Raw genomic sequence first — 22,227 nt, forward strand, 5'->3', positions numbered from 1 at the left:
AAGGAGTTTTAGCCTTTAATAGAAACATTCATAATCCGATCCCTTGGATTGATGATACAAACCATGAAAGAAACTAAATTAAAGAATGATAAAACCTAAATAATGTGTTGAGCAGCCTCCTCTTGTCCAAAAGTAGATAAAAACGTGCATAAGGTCCTATTTATAGTATAAGAAATATCCCATGCCTTGTTGAACAAGGAAATAGTTTCTGGTCGTCTACGAACCCAGTGATTAACGCATTAGAGGGCATCGCATCGCATCTAAATCACATTTGCTCACTGTTTTGGGTACCTTATGAATCCATTGGTGGGTATAACGATCCTAGTATTCTACTCACGCTCCTACACTCTCCCAATACTTTTTAGGTGTCCAAATTGGCGTCAAGCTGTGTTTTATGCTTCCATGATCCATTCCAAGCCTTTTTGAGTTGTTTCTATTTGATTTGAAGCTTGTAAATCCTTCATATATCATCATATTCCATTAAAAAAGTATCCTATAATATTAAACACAACAATTTAAAGCTCAAAACAACACAACATCCTCAACAATGAACTAGAAACACGAGCTTAGCATAGACTAAATTCACATTGTGCTTTAACTTATTGTTTTGACTCTTTTCTTGATCCAATTGAACCTTGAACATTATAAATAAGTTTTTTCACATATAAATACATAATAAAAACCTTAGTAACTTATTAAAACACATTATAACCCAACACAATAGACTAGACAGACACCTAGCTCAAGATAGTCACAGTAGTTTTCTCGGTTGACTTCTAAATGATCAATTTGAATCAAAATTTGTGTGGGAACACCAATAAACATTGTAAACACATACATGGACACTTATATGCACATTTATCTCATTATCAACACATTTATCACATGAATCATCCTCAAAACAAGGCTAAATAGGCTAGAATAGTAGCGCTAGAATGCATAAATACACCCAACATCACCACCCGACACTTAAAGCCTTGTTCGTCCTTGAATAAATCTTAAATATAAATACCATGAGCTGAAGAGACTACACACTTCTACTAAATACAAGATATACAATCTAGCACTACAATGACTACATGAAATGCAAGTTTACAACTCTAAGCACGTTATACACAATTGAAAGTTCAAGAATTCTACTTCAAAACATCCTAGCCTCAAGAATTGACTCAATACATGGCAAACTCATGCATATTGTTCAATATAATATGTCATACAAATAACCCATACTTATCAAACATGTGCCCCTCATAACAAGAGAGTTATTCGTAATCATTCACAGTTAAGCAATTTATCACAATGGGTACAAAAGTCAAATTACACTCGCTCTCACAAAGAATTCACAAATTACACATAATGAACCATAGGCTTTCCCTTAGTGTAGTGCTCCACTAATATCAGAATGATGAACTTAGGATCAAATGGGTCTTTTTTGGGTTGTAATAAAGGCTAAGGGACGGGTAGGAACTATTTTGGCCAAGAATAGTGACTAACCTCTTTAGCACTTTGATACTTCCCTTTTTACAATTAAAACCAATATCTAACAACCAAATTACACCTTTTCATCCACCCATAACTTTTATTTTTGCCCCATCTCTTTTAAGCATTTTCACACACACTTGGTGGACGCATAGTTTACTACCACATAAATTAATTTTTCTCTTTTTCACAATCATGGCAATATTTCTAGCATACACTCATCTACCACACATCAATTATAAACAACAATAACTATTACCTTGAGGCATCAATTTCACCTTTTTCTTCTTCAATTTCTCAAACTCCTTACTAAATCAATTTTTTTTATTAAAGCACTTAGGAGCTTTTTAGATCAAATTATGGTCTATCAAAGAAGGGGATTAGGCTACATATGTGGCTATCAAATAAAAGGCTAAAGGCTCAATAGGGGTTAACTACGATATTGCACAAAGGGTAGGCAAAAGAAAAGGTGAAAACAAGGCTATCAAAGAAATGCCTAAATCATCTCCTAAACCCACACTCTTTATTTCACTTTGTACAAACACTGGGCAAGTTCTAGATATCACATACAACAAGGAATGTACAAAAAACCTTACATGTATATGGCACATGCTCAACTCAATAGGATCATCATAGACTCCCAACCAAACAATATCATGAATTCAAAGTTAAGCCAAAAAGTACAAGAGTCACAAACATGAGCTTAAGAATCTCAAAAATAGTAATTCATTCAATCAACATGCTTTTACAAAAAAAAAACACTTGCATTATGTAATTAAAAATAGCACCAACAAGAATATCTTACACCAAAAATTTTTAAATCGAGACAAAATTTGGGAATTTCCCCACTTCATACTTAAAAATCTACTTTGTCCCCACAGTGAATTTAAAGGTAAGAGATAGCAATACTCCGTGAGGCCTCTAGGCCTAGCTAGTAGCATTTTCTTGCATAAAGGAGATCCATGATACCCCACACTTAGTCTTTGCCATGCTCCTTAGCTGAAGTTTATGGTACTCGGACTTCTCATTAACCTATGACATCACCAAAAACAAAAAATACGTGAAATAAAAACTAAAAAAAAACAAATTGAAAAGAAAACATACCTAAGCTTGGGTTGCCTCCCAAGAAGCGCCTAATTTAGTGTCGTGACATGACCCAATCAACTTTTTCCTCCACTTTGAGGATATAAATTTCATCCTCAACATCGTATCCATCTTCTTGCCTCGATCATAGAGAGGTGGTACATATATTACTGAACCGAGTAATAGGATGTGCATGGTAAACAACTCGGCCTTAAAGTGAGGTGTGTTTTTATGTTGCTTGTCTGGTGTAAAATCAAGAATATAGGATTCTTGTTCCTCATCTTCACACTCTTATACTATTTTAAATGATTACACAGACAATATATCATCTAAATATAATGTAGAAAAGTGATTTGAATGAAGCACAACCAATCATACTTCAAAATTTTTAGTCTCTACTACACACTCACTTTTATTCATCTTCTCCATTTCAGTCTCAAGATAAAAATGACAATTGAGTAGCTACGATTCTTGTGTTTGCTCCACAAATTGGCTAATATCCTCCTCATATTTTTATTTGCTTAGCCATTATAGACATGGTAGAAGTGCTATCTCCTTAACCTGTTCAACAATTTTAGTTTAAGAGTACTCAGACTTCCTCGAATTATCCACAACTATTTCTACAAAAGGTTGGAAATTCACTTACTCCACAGCCTCCCTATGGTTCTTCATGTATGGGAACAACTTAACCTGAGATACTAAAATTTGTTTCTGCATCTCTTCCATGTTGCTAGTTGATTGATTTGGTTGGGCTTGCTAAACTGTTGCCAGTGGTTATTTTATGATTATGGCTGATTTTGCACCATTTGATTGTAGTTGTTTATATAATTTTGCCTTTCAGCATAGCCCACAAACATTACTAAATTAGGATTGACAGCACACATATCTTCAGAATGATCACTATGGCCACAAACCATACACCATATAGAATCGTCGTCACTTGAAAATCATCTATCCCAGGCTGACATATCAAGAAGTGTGATAAAAAGAGAAATAAAAAAAATAAAAAGTCACTAAAAAAATAAAAAATATTTACAACTCAATATAGAAAAAATAAAAATAAAATAGTTGCCTAATTATAAGACCCTGGAAATGGCGCCAAAAACTTGATAGCACCCAAGCACACACGTAAGTATACGTGGTCTTATCAAGTAGTAAAGTGGCTTCAAGAAAGCCCAAGTATCAATCTCTCAGGCACTTGCGTTCGCCGCCTATCTAATTCTAGTCTAACAAATTGAGAAAAGTTAACAAATAGAGTTTTAAAAAACTAAAAAAAAACTAAACTAATGCGAAAAAATAATGACTTAGGACAATCAACGGATAGAAACCCAGGGTTAAGTCTTACGAACAATCATACTATGTTGTTGAACTTCATTTGTTAACTTGCTTATCTTGGTTGTTGATTCGTAGGGTTAATTGCATGATTACGGTTTCCCAACCACTAATCCTTTACCTAAGTTGAACCTTACAACTACATCATTGAGCGGGAATGTAATAATCCAATTCGGTTATTTAAGCTATCTTCCTACGTGTGAATAAAGTAAGGCATCTAAGTACATCGCTGTCCTAGATGCTAATTCAAGTCTCTTATTTTATAAAGAAACAAGAACCCTACTTTGCTTATTCCCTTGTTCTATCTCCCTATTTTCTCTCCCGAGATCACAAGGTTGACAATTGATGTATTCTAAGGGTAGTTAATACATAAAATAGTTAAAACAATAATAGACAAGCAAATGATAATGATAATCAAATCAAAAAACTTAATTCAAAATAAAATAATCATGATCTTGGCCTTAACCCTAGAAAAGGAGTTTTAGCCTTTAATGGAAATATTCATCATCCAATCCCTTGGATTGACGATACAAACCATAACATAAACTAAATTAAAAAATAATAAAACCTAAATAATGTACAGATAAGCCTCCTATTGTCCAAAGACACCCAAAAGTAAATAAAAGTGTGCATAAGGTCCTATTTATAGTAGAAAAAATATCCCATTACTTGTTGAACAAGGAAACAGTTTCTGGTCGTCTGCGAACCCAGTGATTAACGCGTTGGAGGGCGTCGCGTCGCATCTAAAGCGCATTGGTTCACTATTTTTGGTGATTTACGAACCCATTGGTAGGTTGAAGTCTCCCAGGATTCTTCTCACGTTCCCACACTCTCCCAATACTTTTCAGGTGTCCAAATTGGTGTCAAGCTATGTTTTGTGCTTCTGTGATCTATTCCAAGCCTTTTTGAGTTGTTTACACTTGATTTAAAGCTTGTAAATCCTTCATATATCATCATATTCCATTTAAAAATCATCCTATAATATTAAAACAATAATTTAAAGCTCAAAACAACACACCATCCTCAACGATGAACTAGAAACACGAGCTAAGCATATGCTAAATTCACATTGAGCTTTACCTTATTGTTTTGACTCTTTTCTTGATCCAATTGACCCTTGAACATTATAACTAAGTATTTTCACATATAGATACACAATACAAACCTTATTAACTCATTTAAACCCATTATAACCCAACAATAGACTAGATAAACACCTAGCTCAAGCTAGTCGCACTAGTTTTCTCAGTTGACTTCTAAATGATTAATTTGAATCAAAATTTGTGTGGGAACACCATTAAACATTGTAAACACATACATGGACACTTATATGCACATTTATATTATTATATACATATTAATAACATGAATCATCCTCAAAAAAAGGCTAAATAGGCTGGAATAGTAACGCTAGAATGCATAAATACGCCCAACATCATAATATTTTGAATCACAGGGACATTGCGCATAATTTAATCCCATGGTTAGCACAAACTCCTTTAGGAGAAAATAAATTATCTTGTCATTGATTAAAAACCACATCTTATAAAACATGTTGTCATCTTTAACTTGACGAAGAACAATATATTGGACAAGTTGTCTATTGAACTTCAAAATTCTAACAATTTCCATAAGCAGCTAAAATTGGATTCCTTAAACCTTTGTCTTAAGAACTTGCTCACCCAAAACTTGTTTAAATTCATTAACGATGCTAATCACGACCTAACAGATATCTTAACTTAATAGATACAACATTATCCATGGCTATGGCGAGGTCATACCTCTTGCCAAAAATAAACCTTGCACAATGGGGCAATATTAGTTCTTCCTCATCTTCATTTTCTTTTATCTTACACTCAAGAGCATCTACTTCAATGTCCTGATAATCTCCACAATAAGCATGAACCCCTTCATCACAATAATTCATATTCTTCGGCTCTTCAACTACCCATTTATTTCTTTTCAAAGCCCTTTTCAATTTTTCATTTATTACCCGTGTGAATCTTTGCATCTTTACCTACAATTATATTTTAGAGATAATACATTATAACCCCCCTCAACTTGTCCCAACAACTTACTTTAACACTTAAAATTTAGGGATAATTGTTTACCCCCCTAAATCTTTTTGAAGTAATTATATACCACCTTAAAAAAACAACACCACTCTCACTGCGGAGAGTGTATTACACTTGTGCCTCGTCAGCGCTACATCAGCGCCACATCAACGCCATATCAAAATTTATTTTTAAAAAAGTAACCCCACTAATTTATTTATAACAAAATATTAAAAAAAAAAGAAAAAACTCTCCCCCTTTCCTCCTACCCCGCCCCTATTCTTTCTTCTTCAAGCCCCACCACCCCCTTTCTTTTTCCACCTCCACCCCCACCCCCACCCCTACCCCTGGTAGCCTGCACCCCTACCCCAAAATCCATAATGATGAATTATGAAACAAATCTTATCAAGTTCAAACCAAACATCCAAATTTAGGTACGAAATTAAAATTTATGGATTAAATCAAACATCCAAATTTATCTTTATGGATTATAAATTATAAACATCCAAACATCCAAATTTTTTTGTTTATTCAAATTAAAACTTGCATCAACAATTAATTTTTTTATACATATTTTTTTCTTGTAAAATTGATGAAATCTAATAAAAATAGAGATGGTGGATTTGAAGAAGGAGAAAGGGAATTGGGTGGGGGTTCAGGTTGCCAGGGGCAGGGTGGGGCTGGGGTGGGGTGGATTAGAGGTGAGGTGTAAGAATAAAATAAAAGAAAGGGGTGTGGAGTGGGGGTAGTGGTGGAGGTGTAAGAAAAAAAATAAAACAAAGGGGTGCAGGGGTGCGGGAGATCCGGGGATATGGGATGAGGGTGAAGGGGTGGGTGGATTTGGAGAAGAAAGGGTGCGATTTGGATATATAAGATAAGAAAGGGTGTAATTTGGATATATAGAAGAAGAAAGGGTGTGATTTGGATATATATATATATATATATATATTATAAAAGTGGGACCATTTTTTTAAAAAAATTAAATCACACATTTTTTTTTAAAATGCCACGTTAGATTTAGGGTTTAAATTAATTCATTTTAAAGATATTAAGGGGGTAAATAAACGCATGTTAAGTTTAAGTGCTAAAGTAAGTTGGAGTGACAAGTTTAGGTGAGTTTTGATGCATTATCTCTATATTTTATGGTCTGTGTATAAAAATAATTTAACAATCATCTATGATGTCAAATAAATACCTAATTAACCAAATAGTATATTGAATAGAATAACACTAACAGATGAATATAGAGTCAAACAAGAAAAATAACTATCTAAAACACCATTATAAAAAAGAACAATTGAAAATAAATCCAGAAATCAAATAAATACCTAACTAATGGAATAATTTATTAATAGAACAACAACAACAACAAAAAAAAGAGAAATGTCTGAATCAAACTACAAAAATAGATATCTAAAACACCATTACAATGAATAATAGTTGAAAAAATAAACCCTTATTTGTAGACACAGTGATCGATAAAAATTGAAAAAAAAAAAAACTCAAACGTGCAAACAACAATAATAATCAACACCCAACAAAAATCCATCAAGAATAAAATGAATTTCAACTTAATAACAAAGATTTTCAATAAAATTAAGCCCCATTTTTCAAAAAGTATCAAAATTTTTCCTTCAAAATCTACTCAATTGACACAAGCAAAAATACAAAAAAAAAATCATCAATATGGAGCAAAAAATAGTCGAAAGATGGAGAGAACTTACCTAAGTTGAAAGATGAATAACCTTAGAGCTATGAAGAAGAGCAATGTAGACACGTAATTTTATACTTCCTAAAGGTTAATTTTTACCAATTTTCCTTACCTTACTATGCTCCCCATGCCATTCCATAATTCTTTCATAAAAAAGACAAAAAATAACCAACTAAACAATAAAAGTACTCACCCTTAATCCTACAAATTCATCACCTTACCTAACCTCCACCCCATGAACCCCCTTCCCCACCCCTTATCATATTTTCCCCATTTTCTAATAACAAACAATAATATATACAGACATGGCTCCCTTTCTAGAGAATCCATATGCACAGAGCAACTCACACACCCCTAGTAACGAACTGATTCACACAATAATACCCATATATACAAAATTCATCTTCCATATAATTAAAAGCACACACACACAAGAAACTTAAAAATAGGAGAAGAGTGTAAATTTGAAAAAGGAATCGATAGAGATGAGAGAGAAATAAGAAGAGATCGAGAGAGATCAAAATACAAAAGAGAGAGAAAGAAGACAAAGATTTACTTTTTCAGCGAGAACCTATCGCACAAATCCAATCTATAGTTCTTCAATTTTAGCCATCGTTGAGCTCGTCGGAGCTCCGACAAAGTAGAAATAGTGAACCCAACTCCTGTTCTGACCCAAATCACATCCCATAGCCACTCCTTCCCCTTTCCAACTGAATATCAGAAATCTAGTAGATTTTTCTCGAGAAATATCTCTAGTCAATTTTTTTAACCGTTCCAACAAAAATCGCTGGTAAATAATGTAACTTTCTCCATTCTTCCGAAACTCGACCCAGAATCATGCTAGTATTTGGAAAAAATAGAAAATGGTAAATCAAAACTGGGATTTTTTATTTGTTGAGGTTCGGTTTGAAATTTTGGTCGCGGTTCTAGTAAGAAGGAATAATTGCACTTGAAAAGCTTAAATTTGAGGTTCATTCCTCCCCTTGTTCTCTATTTTTATCTTGAATTTTAATTATTGTTGTGTGTGTGAATGACTGGCTTAGCATGTTAGATTTTTTGTGGTGTGTATGTTGTTGACTAGTTTAGAATAGGGTTTACATTTCCATATTTTTTCTATTTTGGGGACTGTATAATTCGGACTTGAAATTATTTTTGTTTGGTTTGTTTGTTTGTTTGTTTATCTTATATGTTTTGTTGATCTATTCACTTCATAGAATTATACTAGCCAATATAGTACACGAAGCGACTGTGGTTGAACTACGGGACAGAGGGGTGACTAACACCTTCCCCTCGATCAACAGAATTTCTTAGCTGAAATCTCTGTTCGTGGATCAATTTAAAAGAGTCAAAAATTATTTAAAAAAAAGAATTTCTAAAGGTGACTTGGCACACCAGATTTATGCCAAGTGGCAACTCTGAGTTCGATTGAAAAAAGTTTTTTTTTTAAATTAAATTTTTATTATTGTCACTTTAATAATAAAACTCTTTTCGAACTTAAAATCAATCTTTTAAGTAAAAAAAGGGTGTGAAACCTCTGGCGACCCTGCTGGAGATTTTTTTGTAAGAATTCGAGCTTATTTTTAAGTTGTATCAGCTTAGTACGACAATATAGGTGTATAGACATTTTTGTTTCTAGTATTGTTTGTGTTATTGTTTACCATTGTTGGAAATTTCTGCTTGGCATCTTTGTTCAATGCATTTTTATTGGGAAAAACTCAAAAAGATTTTGTTTCAATTTTTGTACATTTCATATAAGGAAAATGCCAAGAAGATTTCTCTTTCATAATTATTGATTTCTTTTTATATGAACTTTCAAATGAAAAACTCAAAAAAAGGATTTTATTGACGTTTTTGTTGTCTATTTCGGGTTGTGTCCTTTAAATTGTGGTTCAATCTATTAGTTATTATTTAATTGTTCAATCTGGATGAACTATGCACACTTGATTCTCCTCTATCGAGAGTGAGGTAAGTACGCAATACTTCTAGGGTTCAGTGATCTTATTTAAAAAGTTCAAAAAAATTTTCCACTTTTCATTTTAGAGTTGGTGTTTCATATGTGTCTTTAAAAAGAAAAAGACTAAAAGATTTTCTTTTAATAGTGTTACGTTTCATTTGTGTATGCAATTCAAAAAAGATTTTTTGTCAGTCTTTTTAAATGATTTTTCTTTAATAATAATAGGTTTCATTTTGCATAGGAGATTTAAAGCTTAAAAATTCAAAAAAGATTTTCATCTACTTTTGAAACTTTGTTATTTTCTTTTCTCTAAATTTCATGAAAAAAGAGAAAGAGAGTTTGATTGGCCATTGGTGTCAAAACTTCATGAACTACGCACACCTAATTCTCCTCTCTCGAGAGTGAGATACGTAGGCGCCCTCCTTGGGTTCGGTGATATTTAAAAAAAAATATATTTTTAAAAAAGATGTTAATGCATTTGTTACTTCTATTTCTTTAGTTAGTTTAAGGTGGTTGGATTGCGACATTCTAGATAGTCACCAATATTATACTAAGTCTAAGAGAAAGTTGTTATGACCAAAAACTAATAAAGGAATGAGAATTTAGGACCTAATAAAGAGATCTTGAAGTTAAGGAAACAAATGATAGAAATGCATCGATCTTGGGCTAATAGGTTGCCTTCTTATTTTGTTCCCATGGATAATTAGAAAAATCCTTCTAGTTTACCTCCAATGTCACATGCACAATTTTTTATTTCTATTGACACGCCATAATATGCACCAGGGTTTACTCTGGGGCAGAACTATCCCAAAACTTTTAATATTTATTTCCTAACTTCTCAAAACAAAAATACCCCATACTCGGATCCACATGTTGTTTATGATTTTGCAACACCACCCCTACCCGAAGCTCTTACTTTTTATGTTAATCCAATGGTTGTGTCTCCCCACTCTACGAGAGATCCTATATTGAATATTTTTAGTGATCAACATTATGCTCTTGACCCCACATTTAAGTTGACTAGTCCTTATGGCTACACTCACCCTCCTGAATTGCAACATTATGCTAAAAAGCCTGTTATGATAGAAGAATAAGAAGAGATGAACAGAAAGGTAAAAAGTTTAGAAATGGCTATAGAGAACTTCCAAGGACTTGGGGTTAACAAAAGTGTCTCATATAAGACTTATGCATGTTTCCAAGTGTTAACCTCCCTCTTGGATTTAAGATGCCGAAGTTTGAGATGTAAGATAGACACGACAATCCCGTAGCATATTTGAGATGTTATTGTAACCAACTGAGGGGCACTGGAAGGAAAGAAGGATTATTCATGGCTTATTTCAGTGAAAGTCATTCAAGTCTAGCTTGAGAATGATATGTTGATCAGGACATCTATAAGTGTAATAGTTGAGATGACTTGTCTAGTCAATTTATGCAACAATTCCAATACAATATGGATTTGATTCCTAATGATAAATCCCTAACTAATATGAAGAAAAAAAAGAGTACTGAAGTTTCAGGGAGTATGCAATTAGATGGCGTGAACAAGTTTCTAAGGTGAAACCGCTAATGAAAGAAAGTAAGATAGTGGAGGTGTTTATTCAAGGCAGGATAAAATATATTATCAACACTTGTTACCTGCATCAAGAAATCTATTTATTGAGATCCTCAAAATGAGAGAGATGATAGATAATGGAATTAAGACCGGTCATATTTTGAGTTTTGTAGCATTAAAAGAAACTACTTAAGCAATTTAAAAGGGTTCAAAAAATGGAGGGATGAAGAATAAAGAAGATGTAGATGCTATTATAGTTGGACAATAGACGTGTCAAAGAAGACTACCTCATCATTACCCTCAGGTTCAAGCCCAAGTTCATACCCAATCTCTATGTAATCACTCCCAAAATCCATTATACTCTATTCCCCCACCTCTATATTGAGTATATAGCGTACAATCGTATGTTCAACTTCTTTCTTACCCGCAATGGCAAACACCAATTCCTCAGAGTCATCTTCCAACTCCCCAAACATACCAAAGCCCTTCTAGGCTTGATTTTTTATCGAAGCCAAATAATGAAATGAGGAAGAAGCTAAGGGATAGTTCCACACCAACTGTGAAATTGTATGCCAGTTTATTCCAGAGATTAAGATACTAGGGCATGATCACTCCTCTCATTGAATACACTTCTGACCTACATTCAAGAAATTTTGATTCTTATGTATGATGTGCATATCATTCTGATGTTCAGGGTCATAATATTATAGATTGTCGTGCTTTGAAAAGAGAAATAAAAAATTTAATTCAAGAGAATTTGATCATGGTGTAGAACATTGATAGTGGGAAAATCTCTAGTCATGTTGATGTGCAAAGTAGTGGCTAAGATGTCAAGCACAACAATTAAAAAGTCCATTATCTCCTTACTAGGACGGATTTTAGTATTTTGTTTTGTTTTTTTCTATTATTCAAATTATTTTACGGTTGTAGTTTGGATCTAACTTGTTTTGTTTCTTTGTTCATTATGTTCAAAACCTTCCTTTTTTTTTATCAAATTGTAATGTCCCTTTTCCTTTTTATTTTATGTTGTTTGTTTGTATTTCTTACCCTATTAATTTTGTGTTGGTTCTAGTGATATAATATGTTTGCGGAATGTTTAGTCAGATCTTAAAATCTAATTCAATTATGAAATATTGAATTAGAAATAGAAAAGAGCAATTTGAGAAAATAGATAGAGTGTTGAGATATTGGATGGCCAAGCTGAATTTTTCCCTAAATAAATTAAGGCAATCATGTTGAGAATCATAAGAATAACTTGGTAATTACTTGAAAGACATATCTCAAAAAGGTCAAACAGTGGATGCACGATCTCGTGTCAAGAGAACTAAAAGAAATTTGCTCCACTAAAGTATGAGTCATCTGGTGTGAGGTGTATACAACAAGGATGGAGTTCTATGTTTAACAAGACCAAAAGAAGAAGTGACACATATGCTCAATTAAAGTGTCACAAATAATCTTCATCTTTCACTTTCATATTGCATGATATGTGCTTGTATTTTTAAGGATTGATGTAACAAAGTGTAACACCCCACATTTTTGGGATAGACTTTAAACCATTGTTCCTACATGAGTAAACTCTAATTCCATGATTTATATGTAAATACATGTGTCATGAACTTTATCCTTGTGTGTGAAGTACTTATAAGGTGAAAAATATTCATGGGAATCACTTAAGGCAAAGTTGAGCTAAAAGCCTTTGATTAGGCCAAATCATTGTATTCGATTATACAAGGTTCTACTTTGAATGTTTATAACTTTTGATATGTGCAATTTTTAATCTCAGGACCCACCAAATGATATTTTATTGATTTAGATTTTCAACGATACCAATTTTTCGTTAATCTGATACCTGAGTGAAAAGTTATGGCCTTTTTCGTAAGAAGTAGTAAGGTCAAGCGATAAGCCTGCATCGCGAGGGTTATTCCCCCAGAATAAGAAGGGAGTCATGGGGGATACTCCTATAGACTAGAGGGCATGCTGCAGGGTCTATTCTTTCACTGTTTTAACTTCTTAAGGGTCAAGGGGAACTTTGGTCCTTTCTCCTTAACCCCAAACGTCCAAGGCATGAATTATAACACCAAAAATGGCGCTATTTGCCTATATTCTTCAAATAAACTAACATACAAACACTTCCCTTTCCCAAGAAAAATAATTTAAGAAAACAAGGATTCAAGCATCAATTTCAAGATTGATTCAAGAATCAATTCAATCAATGTATGTGGGGTTGGTGAACAAGGTTATCCTTTCACCCTTGTGCCCAAAGTGCATGTTTAAAGATTTAATTTACTTGATTTTTAATTAAGGTTATACCCAAATTGTTATATTCTTAAAGTATGCTATTACCATGAGATTGAAAGCTTTAAGTATATCAAGAATTGCTTATATTCATGTTTTAACATATAAGATTCATATTGTGGTTTTAGTTTCATTATTTTGACTGAGATTATTGAAGGATTTCAAGATGAGTATTGAGCATGAAGTTTCTCATAAATTTCTAAGAATTTAAGTAAATATTATAAGTACTAAGTACAAGTACTGAGTTTACAAGAAGATTATGCTCTTAAGATCTATTGATAAGTTTTATATCATGATTTAATGCAATGATTGATCTTTTGATCCTAAGATAAGGTAAGAAATCCACATTTGTTCACCCTTATTATGATTTAAAGAAAGAGAAACATGACTAGTTTTCATTCTATAAATCCTTATATTATTTTAAGATGGATTTCTAAAGTATGAGCATATAAGTAATAAAGAAGTAGTATTTAGCACCGAGTTGGGTATGAGTCTGAGGACACATGCCCTAGAACTATGTGCCACCATAGGTTTATGTCCTAATATGGGTTAAGTATTATGATCACTTAAGTTAAGGTTCTATTCTGATGGCAATGGTAGAACAACTCTCTTCAATGTGGGTAAGATGTTGGACTCCATGATAGCTCACATGGTTTATGTCGGTTAAAAGAACCTCCATAAATAAAGTTAAAAGAAAAGATTTTAGAACTAAGTATTATGGCTCACAAAGTTTATCCTTATGCTTCATTACTCATTTTTATGATTTTGCAGTCTTTGTTTTATTCAAGCTCAAGGTGAGCCATTTATACTTAGCATGCATTATTTGAAAGTTTATATGAATATTTAGTTATTATTTTACTTATGCATTCACCCTCACATACTCAGTACATTCCAAAAGTATTAACCCAAATATATGTCTTTGTTCTACATTGTCTAATAATATAGGTACCAGTTGTAGTTCACACATCATAATCAAACTGTTCATAGATTCCAGCCAGCAGGTGATGAGTTCTCCTATTTTGGGGACTCCAGTTAGATGTTGTTCATGTAATTTATTTTTATTATTCATATGTATTGATTAGTGGTAGTTGGAGGCATTTCCCAGCTATCTATAGTCAATATAGTAGAGGCTTAATAGATAGTCAGTTAAAGTCATAAAAAGTAAATTCCAGTTCTCTCTTCAGTTTTATCAGGTTGTAAACTTTATCAGTATTTTAGTTATCCAATTATGTCATGATTATTTTTATGCACAACAAATTTATCTATTTTATATATTCTAAATTAGTTGCTCACGTATCATGCCAGTTCATGGGTTAGCTTGAGATCACTTGTCGTTCTAAGCATCGTGTTACGACTAGGAGGAAGTTTAGGTCGTGACAAACTTTGTATCAGAGTATTTTGTTCAAGAATCCTAGGGTGTCTATGAAGTCATGTCTAGTAGAGTATTATGGAATGGTATGGAGGCATCTGTACTTTTCTTTGAGAGGCTACAGGGCATTTGAGAAATATCTTCAATCTTTCATACTCTAGATCGTGCAGTAAAGTTGTTCTTTTAGAAAATTCTGTCAATTCGTGTGTTACTCCATAATTCTCCATCTATAAATTTTTGAGATAACATGAGTACTAGATTCATATTTCTCCCAAGATGATGCTCTCAAATTAACTATCAGTAACTTCTAAAGTCATAAAAGGGGCTTGAGAAGAGCTCGCTAGTGTGTTATATGTCCCTTAAGTTGAAAGCTTATGTCCTCATCCATATGAGTTGTGCAGCTAACACGGAATATGTTATGTATTTATACTTCTCATTAACTCCTTTAATACAAATAGTGTTCATGCAAGGAGATAGTACAAACCTAGATTATTAAATAGAGTTTACATTCGAGGGATATTATGACCTTTAGTGTTATGATTCATAAGTAGTAGAACCTTCTTATAGTTTGGAGTATGGGTTTAGAAGTGTAATGACAAGAAATGTGGTAATGGCGATTGATCATATGTATCTAGATGAACTTTTGCATATGATCAAGTTAGTAGTGAGGTGATATATCCTTGTGTGTTGGATTAGTGGTAATGAATGTGGTATAGGTTCCTTGGTGGAAAGTAGAGAAAGAGCTATTAGTTAAGTTGAATTATTGTTTGCTTGAAGTAGGAAATAAGTTATTGATGGTATTTATTTTGTTAGAAGAGTATAGGTTATTAATAAAAGTATTTGGTAATTGAGTATTGCTAATTTAGGCTCCCCGTGAGGTTGTGGAGTTTAGTTAAAACTTATAGAGATATGAATTTTTTTCGCTTAGGTGTATAGATGGGTAACTAGTATTAATGTGTATAAGGAGGATGTGATAATGGATTATAATAAGATATCCCCTAAGATTATGATCTATTATTATTGTTATGAGGTTCTAGTGGACTAGTGCTTCTCGGGGTTTTATTTTATAGCTTTCAAGAGAGAATAGTAGGTGAGGTTGTGTTGTTAATCATTCATTGTAATACCCCATACTTTTCCTAGCTTGAAAAGTTTCCCAAGAATGTTAGAAGTTTTCTTTGAAAGATGAATCCACTTTTGTACACGTGGTATTTTCAAGATTTTCACTTTTTATCATATGGGGAATCGGATAAGCTTTCCATCAATACCAAATAACCCAAATCCGACACCCGGGTGAAAAGTTAGAATCTTTTTAGTGAGACAGTGTATCACCTGAGCCTTCAGCACATCGCGGAGATAGCTTAAATGACAATTGTCAATTTCCAATTTTGCTCCACGATAGTGGCGCATCGCACCAAACTTCAAGGTCATAGACAAAGTGGCAACGCGATAGCTTTGCATTGCGCCACCGTGCAATTTCCCATTTGTAACTTTCCAGTGACTTGGCGTGATAGTGGCATGTCGCGCTAAGGAAGAAAATTGAGAAATTTTCTCAGAAATCAAAGACGCGTCTATGGTTAAAAGGGTCAATTTCTCAACCCTATGTAAACCCAATAATACATGATTTATCCATTCTTCACCCAAAATATACTAGTTTCTCTCAAGTTTTCCTCAAGAACAAGCTAGGGTTTCTATTGGGGATTCAAATTAAAGAAGGTTTCACCATCAATCTTTATGAAATCACGAAGTAAGGTCCGCATAGTATTCATTCATGGACTCCTTTTGTCCATGAAGTCCAAGAATCTCTTTTCAAATTCAAGTGTATGGATTTTTGTATGAATTCCATGTTGGGTTTGTGTTGGTCATGTTGATAATGACCAATTGAGTTTTAATCCATGTTTGGTGATAAATTTCATGTGGAATTGACTAGTAAAGATGTAGATTCATGTAAACCTAGGATTAAAACCCTTGGATGATGAAATTAGATATGAATCATGATGTTTGATTAAATGCCTATACAAAGGAAAAGTGCCCAACTAGCATGAAATTATGAAATCCCCATGTTTGTACGAGTTTATACATATCGCATGTTTGATGAAGTGCTTCAATATATGAATTATGAATTGTGTTGTTGGTCATGTGTTCATGTAAGTCATGCTATGTTAGTTTCTTTCTAACGAGTCCTGGGTAGCTGTACCCAACAATTTAGCTGCGCGCCTAGAGTCCTGGGTAGCTGTACCCAACAATCTCAGTACTCACTAATCTCAGCAACCTCAGTATTCCTAGTCAATCTCAGTAACTTTAGTACTCTCAGTTAGTCCTCAAAACTAAATACATTCCATCAGTCAATGGATCTCAGTAAATTTGGTTTAGTTCTACTAAACAATACCATTAGAATCAGCTCAGTTCAGTGTCTTTCAGATGGGAGTAGGATTTAGCACCGAGCGAGCCTAGGGATGGGGACTAACCTGATTGATAGGACTGAGATCTCTAGAAGAAATCCCTAAGTTCTAGAACTACGTAGACAACGTAGGAATGAGATGTCACCTATTAGATTGGACTGACATACACAAGGATCACCCATTAGCATATTTAAATGTATAGGACTGATCCCAGGGGTCACTCGCTAGATTAGGTCTGACTCTACAGCAGTTGTCTTTATCAGTGGCACGGTACTTACACCCTTCTAACAGGGGTTACAGGTTGGACCCAAGTTAGCTTAGTAATGGGCATGTCGGTTAGATGAATACATCGTACAGTTTCAGTTACAGAGTCAGGACTGTCAGATACAGTCAATCCTTATCATTATAAATAGACCCCGGTATCACCCACTAGACAGGACTGATCTCAACTATGGTCAATCAGTATTAGTATCATCAGATCTAGAGATCACCCGCTAGATAGGACTGATCTCAAATTTCATTACTCAGATACAGTATGGAACTCAGCTAGTTCCATTAGGCTTAGGACTGTCAGATACAATCACTCATGTTATTAGTTATATCAGTTATCAGAACTTATGTTATTAGCATTCGGCTTTAAGACTGTTAGATACAGTCAACCAGACTAGTTCTTCATAATCAGAATTGTCAGACACAGTTATCCATGTATCAGTAACATAGTATCAACCCCTTGGTATTCAGTAATATAGTATCAGTTTCTCACTTATCAGTGACTCAGATGTCAATGTTAGTATACTCAGTAGTCAGAACTTAATATTCAGTCTATCATGATCTTAGTTATAGTTACGTATGTATGCATGTATTCTCACATTCATATTAGTCAGTCAGTTAGTATTGTTCATGCATATGAACCTATTGCATTCAGCCTACCTCACTTGTATACCAGTACATTCAAAGTACTGATGCATTTGCGCTATAGTGTCTTATACCATAGGTTTAGAAGCACGATCTCCAAAGAACCAGTAGCATCCCAGTTCAGCAATCAGAGTTAGCAGTAAGTCCTCATCTTTTGAGGACATGACGATCACATTACTATTTTAGTTTTTAGTTTATTTCAGTAGTTGGAGTTAGTTAGGGACATATCCCATCAACTTCTTATTCAGACAGTTTAGAGGCTTTCAGACTACAGTACATTTAGACAATTATCTCAGTTGTTTTGATATTGTTATACCATATTTTTTCAGTTATGTACTAGTATTGAACCTTATGGCCTTTCAGTTAATGATTTCGTATTTACAATATTATTACTGTTATTTAGTGCTCAGTTTCCATATATCAGTCATGGGTTAACTTGTGGTCCTTCGGGGTCATGGGCATCGTAAAGTATTCTGGGTACTAGATTCGGGGAGCCTAAGGTTCAACAGTGTCCTAGGAAGTCTGAATAACCACATCTAGTAGATTTTTGTACATGCGTGTGTTGTGCGCCACACTTATGTGCAGGAGGGTATGAGGTGTTTTAGGAACAGTTTCCCTTCTTTCAGTATTCATGTCATTCCAGTGAGCATAGGCTCAAAGTTAAACTCTCAGTCCTGAATCAATCCGTGGATTCCCTGTGCATCACCCCAGTATCTCAGTAAGGTAAGCATTCTTAGAGTGACATAGTGCCCCAAGGGGGAGATACCTCATTATTCCTTCATGTTCTCATGCCTTATAGAAAGTTTCTCTTCGCATGAATAATCCAGTTTAGAGTAGAGGGTATTCATAAGTTGACCCTCAAAGTCCCAACCTTAGCTTTGGGCCAAGTATTCAGAGGCTCAATTCCATTCATGATGTTTAATTCGTATATTACGTATCTGAACAGACTCAGTTAGGTTCTTGTATTTCCGCTCATGCATGTTTAGTAAAGATGATCTTGGATTCATTAGCATTTCTGGTTAAGATAACAGTTCTCCTTAGTCTTACTCAATTTCATGTTCAGTGTTTATCACAAACTTGGTACTAAGTTTCCTTGCATATTTATCCATGCATTCAAGTATATCAGTTCAGGCATGTAATTAGGCATTAGACATGCATTCTCACAGCAAGAAATTTAGTTTATTAGAATATTAAGTTATGTACTCATAAGTTAATTATCAGTCATACATCAGATATGCATGAATTCAGATTATTAGTCATGCATTAGATATGCATGCTCAGCATGTTATATTCAACCATCAGTTATGTCAGTCATGAAATCATGTTCTAGCCATTCATGTTCAGTATGTACGTCAGTTTGTATTCTTTCCATCTCATTCAGTCTCATTCAAGCATGAATGTTCTCAAAGGTGAGATATTGTAATACCCCATACTTTTCCTATCTTGAAAAGTTTCCCAAGAATGTTAGAAGCTTTTTTTTAAAGATGAATCCACTTTTGTAAACATGGTATTTTCAAGATTTTCACTTTTTATCATGTGTGGAATCAAATAAGCTTTCCATCGATACAAAATTTACCCAAATCTCACATCCGGGTGAAAAGTTAGAGCCTTTTTAGTGAGACAGTGTATCACCTGAACCTTCAGCGCGTTGCAGAGATAGCTCAAATGAAAATTGTCAATTTTTAGTTTTGCTCCGCAATAGTGGTGCATCGTGCGAAACTTTCAGGTCCCAGACAAGGTGGCAATGAGATAGCTCCACATCGCGCCAATGTGCAATTTCTCATTTATCACTTTCCAGTGACTTGGCAAGATAGTGGCGCGTCGCGCCAAGGAAGAAAATTGGGAAATTTTCTCAAAATTTAAAGACGTATCCAGGGTTAAAAGGGTCAATTTCTCAACCCTATATAAACCCAATAACACTTGATTTAGCCATTCTTTACCCAAAATATACTAGTTTCTCTCAAGAACAAGCTACGGTTTCTATTGGGGATTCAAATTCAAGAAGGTTTCACCGTTAATCTTCATGAAATTACGAACTAAGGTATGCATAGTGTTCATTCATTGACTCCTTTCATCCTTGAAGGCAAAGAATCTCTTTTCAAATTCAAGTGTATGGATTTTTGTATGAATTCCATGTTGGGTTTGTGTTGGTCATGTTGATAATGACCAATTGAGTTTTAATCCATGTTTGGTGATAAATTTCACGTGGAATTGACTAGTAAAGATGTAGTTTCATGAAAACCTAGAATTAAATTCCTTGGATGATGAAATTAGATATGAATCATGATGTTTGATTGTTGTATAATGTTGTCTACATATATTATGCCTACCATGTATTTTATTAAATGCCTATACGAAGAAAAAGTGCCCAACTAGCATGATATTATGAAATCCCCATGTTTGTATAAGTTTTGCATATCACATGTTTGATGAAGTGTTTCAATATATGAATTATGAATTGTGTTATTGGTCATGTGTTCATGTAAGTCATGCTATGTCAGTTTTTTTCCAATGAGTCCTGGGGGTACTTGTCCTCGACAATTTAGCTGTGCACCTAGAGCCATGTCATGTTTTTAAGATACTCTCAGTCAAGCTATGATACATAGAACTCAGTCAGTCATGTGACCTAGGAAAACCCAGAAATCTTTGAAATCTTAGCAATCTCAGTAGTTCAGTAATCTCAGTGATCTGAGTACTCAGTAATCTCAGCAACCTAAATATTCCGATTCAATCTTAGTAACTTTAGTACTATTAGTCTGTCCTCAAAACTCAGTACATTCCACCAGTTAACGGATCTCATTAAATTTAGTTTAGCTCTTCTAAATAATACCATTAGAATCATCTCAGTTCATTTAATCAGTTCAATGTCTTTCATATGGGAGTATGATTCTGCACCGAGCGAGCCTAGGGATAGGGACTCACCCGTTAGATAGGAGTAAGATCTCTAGAAGAAATCCCTAAGTTCCAAAACTACATAGCCAGTGTAGGAATGAGATATCACCCATTAGATAGGATTGACATACACAGGGATGGCACATTAGCACATTTAAATATATAGGACTGATCTCTGGGGTCACCTACTAGATTAAGACTGACTCCACAACAGTTATTTTTATTAGTGGTGCGGTACTGACACCCTTCGAACTGGGTTTATAGGTTGGACCCTAGTTAGCTTAGTATGGGGCATGTCAGTTAGATGAATACACCCCACAGTTTCAGTTACAGATTCAGGATTATCAGATAAAGTCAATTCAGCTCAGTAGTATAGATTTAGGACTGTCAGATACAGTCAATCCTTATCGTTATAAATAGACCCTAGGATTACCCACCTTACAGTACTGATCTCAACTATGGTTAATCAGTATCAGTATCATCAGATATAGAGATCACCCGCTAGATATGACTGATCTAAGATTCAGTTGCTCAAATATAATACGGAACTCAGCTAGTTCCATTAGGTTTAGGACTGTTAGATACAATCACTCATATTATTAGTTATATCAGTTATCAGAACTTATGTTATTAGCATTCAGCTTCAGGACTATCAGATACAATTAACCAGACCAGCTCTTGATAATCAGAACTATCAGACATAGTTATCCAGGTATCAGTAACATAGTATCAGTCCCTCAGTATTCAGTAATACAGTATTAGTTTCTCACTCATTAGTGACTCAGATGTCAATGTCAGTAGACTCAGTAGTCCGAACTCAGTATTCAGTCCTATCATGATCTCAGTTACAGTTACGTATGCATGCATGTATTCTCACATTCATGTTAGTCAGTTAGTTAGTATTGTTAATGCATATGAACTTATTACATTTAGCATACCTTACTTGCATACCAGTACATCCAAAGTACTAATGCATTTGCGCTATGGTGTCTCATACCATGGGTTTAGAAGCACGAGCTCCAAAGAACCAGTAGCATCCCAGTTCAGCAATCAGAGTTAGCAATGAGTTCTCATCCTTTGAAGAAATAATGATCACATTACTATTTTAGTTTTCAGTTTGTTTTAGTAGTTGGAGTTAGTTGGGGACATGTCCCATCAACTTCTTATTCAGACAGTTTAGAGGCTTTCAGAC

The sequence above is a fragment of the Capsicum annuum genome, chromosome 12 (assembly GCF_002878395.1).
Source record: "Capsicum annuum cultivar UCD-10X-F1 chromosome 12, UCD10Xv1.1, whole genome shotgun sequence".
Taxonomy (NCBI): domain Eukaryota; kingdom Viridiplantae; phylum Streptophyta; class Magnoliopsida; order Solanales; family Solanaceae; genus Capsicum; species Capsicum annuum.